General features: G+C 41.9%; 1 long non-coding RNA gene and 1 other non-coding gene across 2 annotated transcripts; both read right to left on the bottom strand.

Annotated features, from left to right (window-relative positions):
• Positions 1–657: 657 nt before the first annotated feature.
• On the bottom strand, positions 658–5,744 carry LOC140187377 (uncharacterized). Its single transcript, XR_011883080.1, has 3 exons — positions 5,657–5,744; positions 3,915–4,054; positions 658–1,087 (listed from the first exon to the last, which is right to left on the bottom strand). It is a non-coding gene; the product is annotated as an uncharacterized lncRNA (long non-coding RNA).
• Positions 5,745–6,365: 621 nt separating this feature from the next.
• On the bottom strand, positions 6,366–6,437 carry trnac-gca (transfer RNA cysteine (anticodon GCA)). Its single transcript has one exon. It is a non-coding gene; the product is annotated as a tRNA-Cys (tRNA).
• Positions 6,438–9,665: the final 3,228 nt, after the last annotated feature.

The following is a 9,665-nucleotide window of genomic DNA, read 5'->3' on the forward strand; positions in this document are numbered from 1 at the left end:
GTCCAATTTCCTTGGCCTTTCACAGAAGAAAAGGTGCTGGTGAGCTTTCTTCAAAATTCAAAAGCTCAAAGTTCAAAGTATATTCATTCTCAAAGTTTGTATATTATATGCAAACCTGGGATTCGTCTTCTTGCAAGCAGCCTCAAAACCAAGAAACATAATAGAACCCATTAAAGACACACACACACACACACACAACAAAGATCGTCAAACACCCAATGTGCGAAAAAAAGAACAAATCCTGCAAACAATAAAAAAAGTAAACAAAAAACACACAGAACTCTGCCTTAAATACACCCAACAACCTGACCTCCACAGTTGCACGTGGCAACAAATTCCACAAGGAGTTAACTCTATAACTCTGTTCTGATGAAAGGTTCAATAGGTACATTTATGTCAAAGAATTGTATACAATATACATCCTGAAATTCTTTTTCTTCGCAAACATCCACAAAAACAGAGGAGTGCTCCAAAGAATGAATGACACTTAAACATTAGAATACCAAAGCCCCCCTCAGCTCTCCCTTCCCATGCACAAGCAACAGCAAGGCAATGAGTCCCCCCCACCCCCACCAGCAAACAGATCAGCACCCTCCACCGGGCATTCAAGCATGCAGCAAGCATCAATAAAGACACAGACCTGTAGAACCCCAAAAACTACTTGTTCACTCGGTAATTCAACATACCACAGGCTCTCTCCCTCTCTCCCTAATGAGGGAAAAAGGAGATGTCCCCGTTTCACAGCTAGAGGGGAGAAATAATGAACAACTCATTGATTTACGATGTTAAATGTCAGTCGCGTCGCTTTTTCCGAGCTCTGCCCCAGAAAGGCGCAGCTCTTCGGACACACAACCCAGAGCAGCTAACCCACTGCTCCCGATATCCCGTGTTCTCCCGCGATGATTCACTCAGGGGCACCAGCCTAGAATCATCACATCTCCAGAGCCACAGAAATCCAGCACCCTAAAGGCACGCTCATCGTCCAGGCCGCATCCTTGGGATATCAAGTAGCAACAGGTTGTGAGGTCCCTCTCCCGCAAAGAACCAAAGTCAGAGTGTAACTCCAGGTCAGGGTCTTCAAAGGAACCTTGAAAAGGAAAAAGGTCATAGTTATGCAAAAAAAAAGTTCACTCTGTTTCTGTCTCAACAGATGCTGTTTTTCTTGTATTTACAGTTTGTCTTCTTTGGCATATTGGTTGCTTCTCAGTCCTTGTCTGTAGTTTTTCTTTGAATCTATTGTATTGCTTTGTTCTACTGTCAATACCTGCAAGAAAATGAATTTCAGAGTAGTATATGGTGACATGTGATCAGTAGCCACTTTATTAGATACCTCCCGTACCTAATAAAGTGGCCACTGAGTGTAAGTTTGTGATCTTCTGCTGCTGTACCTCATCCTCTTTAAGGTTCGACATGTTGTGCATTCAAAGATGCCCTTCTGCGCATCACTGTTGTAACATGTGGTTATTTGAGTTACTGTCACCTTCCTGTCAGCTTGAACCAGTCTGGCTATTCTCCTCTGACCTCTCTCATTAACAAGGCATATTCGTATACTCACTGGATGTTTTTGTTTATCACACCATTCTCTGTAAATTCTAGAGAATATGGTGTGTGAAAATCCCAGGAGGTCAACAATTTCTGAGATATTCAAATCACCCCACCTGGCACCAATAATCATTCCACAGTCAAAGTCACTTAGATCACACTTCTTCCCCATTCTGATATTTGGTCTGAATAACAACTGAACCTCTTGACCATGTCAGCAGGCTTTTATGCTTTTTATTGGGTGGTGGGGTGCATGGCATGGAAGCGTAGTGGTTAGCACAGTGCTTTATAGTACCAGTGACCTGGGTTCAATTCCTACAGCTGCCTTTAAGGAGTCTGGTCATTCTCCCCATCGCAGTGTGGGTTTCCTCCAGGTGCTCTGGTTTCCTCCTACAGTCCAAATATGTACCGGTTGGTAGGTTAATTGGTCAGTGTAAATTGTCCTGTGACGAGGCTAGGATTAAATCAGGGGGTTTGCTGGGTGGTAGAGCTCAAAGGCCTGTAAGGGACTATTCTGCACTGTATCTCGATAGTTAAATAAAACAGGTTGAATGGCTGATTAAATATTTGCATTATCAAGCAGATGTACAGGTGTACCTAATAAAGTGGCCACTGACACTTCATACATCGACAGTAAATTTACTTTGAACTATGAATATTTCCGGCATTCTTTACTTTTAATGGATTAAACAACAGGATTTATACACTTTGTTAAAGTTTTAAAAGTATCCTAACTTGTGAGTAATGTTCAAAAACCACATCATAAAGTACACAATCAAAAATAAACTTGCTAAGGGGCCAGTTGTAGCACAATACACAGTTCTGAATGAGGCAGAACACATGGGAACCAGATCGGAAAGGGCACCATGTTAGGAACCAGTCCTCTGCTTAAGAAATCTGAAACTCTATTATCCTCTCATGTTATGAATGTGCGAGTATGAGTCACACAGAGAATGGGTTTGCATTTTACACTGTGGTCCAGCTGATTTCCCAATGTACAGATCTATTTTAACGTCTGAGTAATACGAAAGGTTAAAGATCAATTGCTTTGAGTGCTGCCTTTCTGATGGCACCATTTCTTGTTCAACCAAAACATCTTCGCCCCCCTCAATTCTACAGAGGATGTTGCACTTAGGTAAATAAAAATAGAGATTGCTACTCCTACCTGGCATTTCAGACAGCTTCTGTAGGAGGCATTAACAGGGGTAAAGTTTCAAAGATAAACTTATCGTTATTAACTAAAGTTATCGTTCACTTCCCAACTCACCTTGGGAAAGTTCAACAGGAATTTCCAAGGCAGTGATGGTAAAGGCGGATATGTTAGAGGTATTTTAGGAATAGGCACGTGGATGATTGAAAAATAGAAGGCTATGTAGGACAGAAGGCTTAGATTGATCTTAGAGGAAACCAAAACGTCAACACAACTTGCGGGCTGAAGGGATTGTACTGTAATGTAGTGTTCAATGTTCTATGTTTTAATATCATAGATCACAGAACAGGAACAGGCCCTTCAGCCCACAGTGTTGTGTCAAACTAGCTAAAAGGAAAATTTAAAACACCCAAACACCAATCCCTCCTATCTACACAACGTCCATATTCCTCCATTTTCCTCACATTCATGTGCCTATCTAAATGTCTCTTAAAAGCCTTTAATGTATTTGCCTCTACCACCATACCAGGCAGTGCATTCCAGGCATCCATCACTCTGGGTAAATAACTTACCCCTCACATCCCCTTTGAACCTGCCCCCTCTCACCTTCAATGCACACCCTCTGGTATTAGAATGCATGGTCCTCAAAACAAATTACAGGAATAAGACATTATGTATTTTATACAGTTCAATAACCATTGATTCAATTTGAGACCATAAGACATAGGAGCCTAATTAGGCCATTCAGCCCATTGAGTGCTCTGCAATTTCATTATGGCTGATATTCTATCCCTCTCAAGCCCATTCTCCTGCCTTCTTTCCATAATCTTTGATGCCCTTACTAATAAAGAAGCTGCCATCCTCCGCTTTAAATATACCGGTGACGTGGTCTCCACAGACACCTGTGGCAATGAATTCCACGATTTGCCGCCCAATGAAGTATGAAATGCAACAACGGTTTTAAACTGATAATGAGTTAAACAGATAATCACAACTTCATAATGAATATCAAGCGATTAATCACCAATCCATTTGAAGTCAACTGAAAATAAAACATGGCTCAGGGCCATTTCCAAGCAGAGCAACTTTGTGTATGTAAGCCGGTCACTGCGCCAATTTCCACTGGGGGAAATAAAGTTCATGTTGACAAGTGGATCCTGGCAGCTGACACCCATCGCAAGTGAAATCCGGAAAATGCGGAAAGTTGCAAAACGCTACTCACCTGCTCTTCTTTGAAATGGTGCCAGAATCGTTCGTAGTCCACCTGAGAGTGCAGATGAGGCCTTGGTTTAATTTCTCACTTTACAAGTTCAAACGGCCACCTGAAACTCTTCAGTTCAATAAAGTGCAATAAAGAGCATTCTATAAATAGGAACAAAGAAACAGGATTAATTTTTAATTATTCTATATTGGCTTTCATGAACTTGTACTAACACAGCCATAAATTAATTGCGGACATATGCTTGCGACCGCACACTTAGTTTGTATGTGTGTTCATCTGTGTGCTTGTGATTGTGTGAATGTCTGTGCGTGATGCATGCTGTTATTCCATTCATTCAGGGATTGCTGGCAAAGCTAGTGTTTATTGTCCATCTCACGCTCTTAGATATTTTTCCTCGCTCTTCAGCTTCAAGTGTGTCCGTGTCTCCTGCATCCACAGGATGTTCCCAAGCACTTCTTCAGACAATGAAGCATAATCTTTAAAGTGCAGACACTGTTGTAGTGCAGGAAGTTGGCAGCTGATTTGCACACAGCAAGCTCCTAGTTACAGCAATCACCCCTTCCGACTGAGCTTCGTGATGGATAGGTTTTGACTAGTACATTGGGATTGATTCACCTTCTCTTCCTCAAAGTTGCACCTTGAACTTGGGCAGCACATTAATACAGCACTTGCGATCTGGGTTCAATTTCGCTGCTGTCCCTAAAGAGCTCGCGCATTCTCCCCGTGACCCTATGGGTTTCCTCCAGATGATCTGGTCAGGTTAGTTGGTCTCATGAGTGTAATTGGACAGCGTGGGCTTGTTGGGCCGGAAGAGCCTGTTACCATCCTGTATCTCAAAATAATAGAATCCTTTGAGGTTCTCCTGACAGAGCACCCAGGGCCTCTATTTGATTTTTCCTTAGGAAGGCACCATATCAGATGGTGTGCAGAACCATCTGTGCCCTGATGAGCTGCCAGCCAAGGGTTTCTTCTGTATCTCTCAACTCAAGAGATAAGAACAACCAAATGAGCTATGGCCAGAACACAAGTAGATCCAAGTTGTGATATTGGTGGGGTGTAGGGGATAGAGGAGCAGAGGCGTTCAGCGTGGTTTGGCTAGATGAACCATCCAAAGGTTCAAACATTCAAAGACTCATTTTATTGTCAAAGTATGCATGTACAATACAACTCTGATAATAATCTTTTCCAGATAACCATGAAATAAAGAAAAACCATGGGAGTCATCGAGAGAAAAGACGTCAACCTCCTTCCCCCATGAAAAGGAAAAAGGAACAAAACTCGCAAACCCCAAACCCCCACTCCCTCGCACTAAAAAACTAACAACTCATCCACACGGAAAACAGCCAATGAAACACCAAACCCCAACCCCTCCCTCCCTGAAGGCAGCAGCCAGAACATCAAAAACCCCAAACCCCCAACCCCATTCCTCGCAAAAAAAACAGCGACAGCAACATTGAACCCTCAACCCCTCCCTGCAAAAAGGAACAGTGGACACCAGCACCAATCTACTAACCTCCTCTCCCACACACGAAAATCAACAGATCGCCCACACAAAGAAACCAACAAGAGCATTAGATCCTAAAACCTTCTCTTGCACAAAAACTAACACATTTCCCACCCGGAACCCCAACGCACCAATCAGCAGCAAGGAAGAAAACACGGAAAACTGAAGGCGAGCAATATAAACTACAGTCCAATCTAAGAGAATGTCTAAAAGCCAGTGATGATTGTCCATCTCTCACCATGCTCCTTATATACTTTTCCTCGCTCTTCCGTTTCAAGTATGATTGTGTCTCCTGTATCCATAGGATGATCCTAAGCATTTCTCCAGAGAATGATTAAAAATTAAAAGCTTGCTGTTCCCTTCATACAAGTTGAAGGGTGCCTGGGCTTTGCCGTAGCATTCATAATAAAGCAGGCAAAGATCAAGCAAATACAAGTGCTTTGCGTGTCAATCTCGTCACAGGGAAAACTGCCAATCATTGGCAAGAATGCTACTTCCTTCGAGCCTCAGGCTTCCTCCTCCATTTAGAAATTGCAAAGCATACCTACACCTGACTGATTCAAGTCAGTGAAACAACAGAGCCCAAGGGCAGAGGTAGAGTAAAAACCTGAGGAGCGGTCAAAAAGCTCCATCAATGAGGACCCAGGTATCCTGCTCCCACCTCTGACTGGTATACACTATAAAACCTGATTCAATTTAGATTTGATTTAGAGATACAACACAATAACAGTCCTTCAGGGCCACAGAGTCTGTGTCATCAATAACACCTATGTGACTTATTAAACTATAAAACCATACATCTTTGGAATGTGGGAGGAAACTGCACTGCTGGAAAAAAATTTACATGGTCACAGGGAGAATGTACAAACTCCTTACAAGCAGTGGCAGAACTGAACGTGGGTCACTGGTGCTGTAATAGCGTACACTGCCATACTGTCCAAAACAACAGGGGGCACCAGGATTTGAACCAGGGACCTCTTGATCTGCAGTCAAATGCTCTACCACTGAGCTATACCCCCTTACACATTTGATGTAGGAAGTTAATGTTGTGTTACCATTGTAAATCATTTCTTCATTTAAATTATTAAGGTATGATGTTGCACAATTAAAAATAAAGAAAAAGAAAATCTAATCTATTGTCAGTTTCATTCCATGGGAATTTTATCTTCAGGTTTAGGGAATCTGGATAAATGTTTATTTCTCACCTCTAAAGAGAAGGTAATGATCAGAGACCTTCTTGAAGCACTGCAGTCCTTCTGGTGAAGCTGCTCTCAAAGGGTTGTTGAACAGAGTTCCAGAATTTAAACTCATCCACAAGGAAGGGATAGCAATCTCTTTCCAAATCAGGACCATGTGACACTTGGAGGAAAGCCTGTAGATGGTGGCATTTTAATGCACCTTCTTGTGGGAAAGGATCAGATTTAGAGGTAGATGGAAGATTTAAAAACTAGCTTTATTTGTCACATGTATTCTACTTTATCTCTTGCTGTCAGTCACTCCCATGTCTAGCATCACTTTATGGACATAAAATCAATCTATGTATATTTTTAAAACTATCTTTTATGTTTATATATATTGTGTTTTTTTAAAAATTTGTGTTCCTTATCTTGTTGCGTTTTTTACTGCAGTAACAGATCTGGATTAACAATTATTTTGTTCCCCCTTTACACTTGTGTCTTGGAAGTGACCTTAAGCAATCTTGAGTCTGGAATGTACATCAATACAGTGAAATGCATAAGTTGCACCAAATCAAATCAGCAAGGATTATGCTGGGGGAAGCACACAAGAGTCGCCACCATTCTGGCACCAACGTAGCATGCCCTGATTTATGTGGAATGTGGGAGGAAACTGGAACACTCAGGAGAAACCCATGCAGTCATGATGGAGACAGTAACAGAAATCGAACCCCAACTGGTGATTACTGGCCTTATAAAGTGTTTGCGCTAACCGCCACGTGTGCTGGTAAATAACCGCATTGATTCTGCAAACTTTGTTTGTCTTCAGCCACCTTCCCTAATATGCCCTTGAGATGCACCTCAAAAACGTCAAAGGGCATGTTACTTTTCATATAAATGGGAGATGGTGTTGCACAGATTTTAGCTCCCAGCACTGCATTCAAGGGCCATTCGCTCTCCCCAGGGTTTCAAATGTACAATGATCCTGTGGGCTCTTAACTTTCTGTCATAAGACCATAAGACATAGAAGCAGAATTTGGCCATTCAGCCCATCTAGTTTGCTTTGCCATTCCATCGTGGCTGATCTAATAGCCCTCTCACTCAATTCTCCTGCCTTCTTCCCGTAGCCTTTGACACCCTTACTAATCAAGTACCTATCAACCTGCACTTTAGGTATACACAATGACTTGGCCTCTATGGCAATGAATTCCACAGATTCACCTCCGTCTGAATAAAGAAGTTCCTCCTCAGATCTGTTCTAAACAGAGGCTGTGCCCTCTGGTACTTGACTCCCCCACTATCAGAAACATACTCTTCACTTCCACTTAATCTGGGCCTTTCAGTATTAAATAGGTTTCAATAAGATCCCACCTCATTCTTCTAATCTCCAGCAAGCACAGGCCCAGAGCCATCAAGTGCTCCTCATACATCATAGAGTCATAGTCATAGCACAGAAACAGGCCCTTCAGCCCATCTAGTCCATGCTGAAACCTTTTAAACTGCCTACTCCCATCAACCTACACCTGGACCATAACCCTCTATACTCCTACTAGCCACGTATCTACTCAAACTTCACTTGAAGAAGCAATGAGTGGGATTAAAAGGAGCCTTTTCTTCTTGGCTGCTGGTGTCCCACAGTGGTCTGTGTTGGGACTGATTCTTTTTGCATTATTTGTTAATGATTTTGATGATATGGAATTGATGGTTTTATTGAAAAGTTTGCAGATGATAGGAAGATAGGAGGAGGGGCAGGTAGTGTTGAGGAAGTAGAGAGACTACAGGAGAACTTAGACAGATCAGGAGAATGGGCATCGAAGTGGCAGATGGAATACAGTGTCAGGAAGCATATGGTCATGCACTTTGGAAGAAGAAATTCAAGGGTTGACTATTTTCTAATTGGAGAGAAAACGACAAAAGACTGAAATGCAAAGGGACTTGAGAGTCCTCGTGTAGGATTCTTTTAAGGTTAATTTGCAGATCAAGTCTGTGGTGAAGAAGGCAAATATGATATTAGCATTCATTTCAAGAGGAGAAAATATAAATACAATGGTGTAATGTTGAGACTTTATAAAGCACTGGTGTGGCCTCACTTGGAGTATTATGAGCATGAGCAATTTTGAGCCCCTTATCTTAAAAATTATGACCTAACACTGGAGAAGGTTCAAAGGAGGTTCAAGAAAATAATTCCGGGTTTGAACAGCTTGTCATATGAAGAGCGTTTGATGGCTCTGGGCCTATATGCACTGGAATTCAGAAGAATGACAGGTGACCTCATTGAAACCTATCAAATGGTGATAGCCTTTGATAGAGTAGATATGAAGAGGATGTTTCCTAAGTTGGGAGAGTCCAAGACCAGAGGACACAGCCTCAGAATAGAGGGGTGTCATTTTAGAACAGAGATTAGGAGAAATTTTTTTAGCCAGAAAATGATGAATCTGTGGAATTTATTGCCACAGGCAGCTGTGACGGCCAAGTCTTTATGTAAATTTCAGACATAGGTTGATAGATTCTTAATTGGTCAGGTATGAAGGGATATGGGGAGAAGGCAGGAAATTGGGGCTGAGAGGAAAATTGGATCAGTCATGATGAAATGGTAGATCACACTTGATGGGCCAAATGGCCTAATTCTACTCCAATATCTTATGGTCTTATGGCCTTATAGTCTTAAATGCTAAAATCAAGCTCACGTGGACCACTTGTGCTAGCAGCTCATTCCACACTTTCATGACCCTCTGAGTAAAGAGGTATTCCCTCATGTTCCCCTTAAACTTTTCACCTTTCACCCTTAACCCATAATCTCTAGTTGTAGTCCCACCCAACTGCAGTGGAAAAAACTTGCTTGCATTTACCTTATCTAGACCCCTCATAATTTTGTATACCTCTATCAAATCTCCTGTGTCTTCTATGTTCCAAGGAATAAAGTCCTAATCTATTCAAATTTATAAATTTTCTCTGCACTCTTTCAACCTTATTTACATCTTCCCTGTACACAGGTGACCAAAAATGCACATGATACTCCAAATTAGGCCTCACCAATGTCCCATACATCTTCAACATAACATCCCATCTCCT

This window comes from Mobula birostris, chromosome 24 (assembly GCF_030028105.1).
Source record: "Mobula birostris isolate sMobBir1 chromosome 24, sMobBir1.hap1, whole genome shotgun sequence".
Taxonomy (NCBI): Eukaryota; Metazoa; Chordata; class Chondrichthyes; order Myliobatiformes; family Myliobatidae; genus Mobula; species Mobula birostris.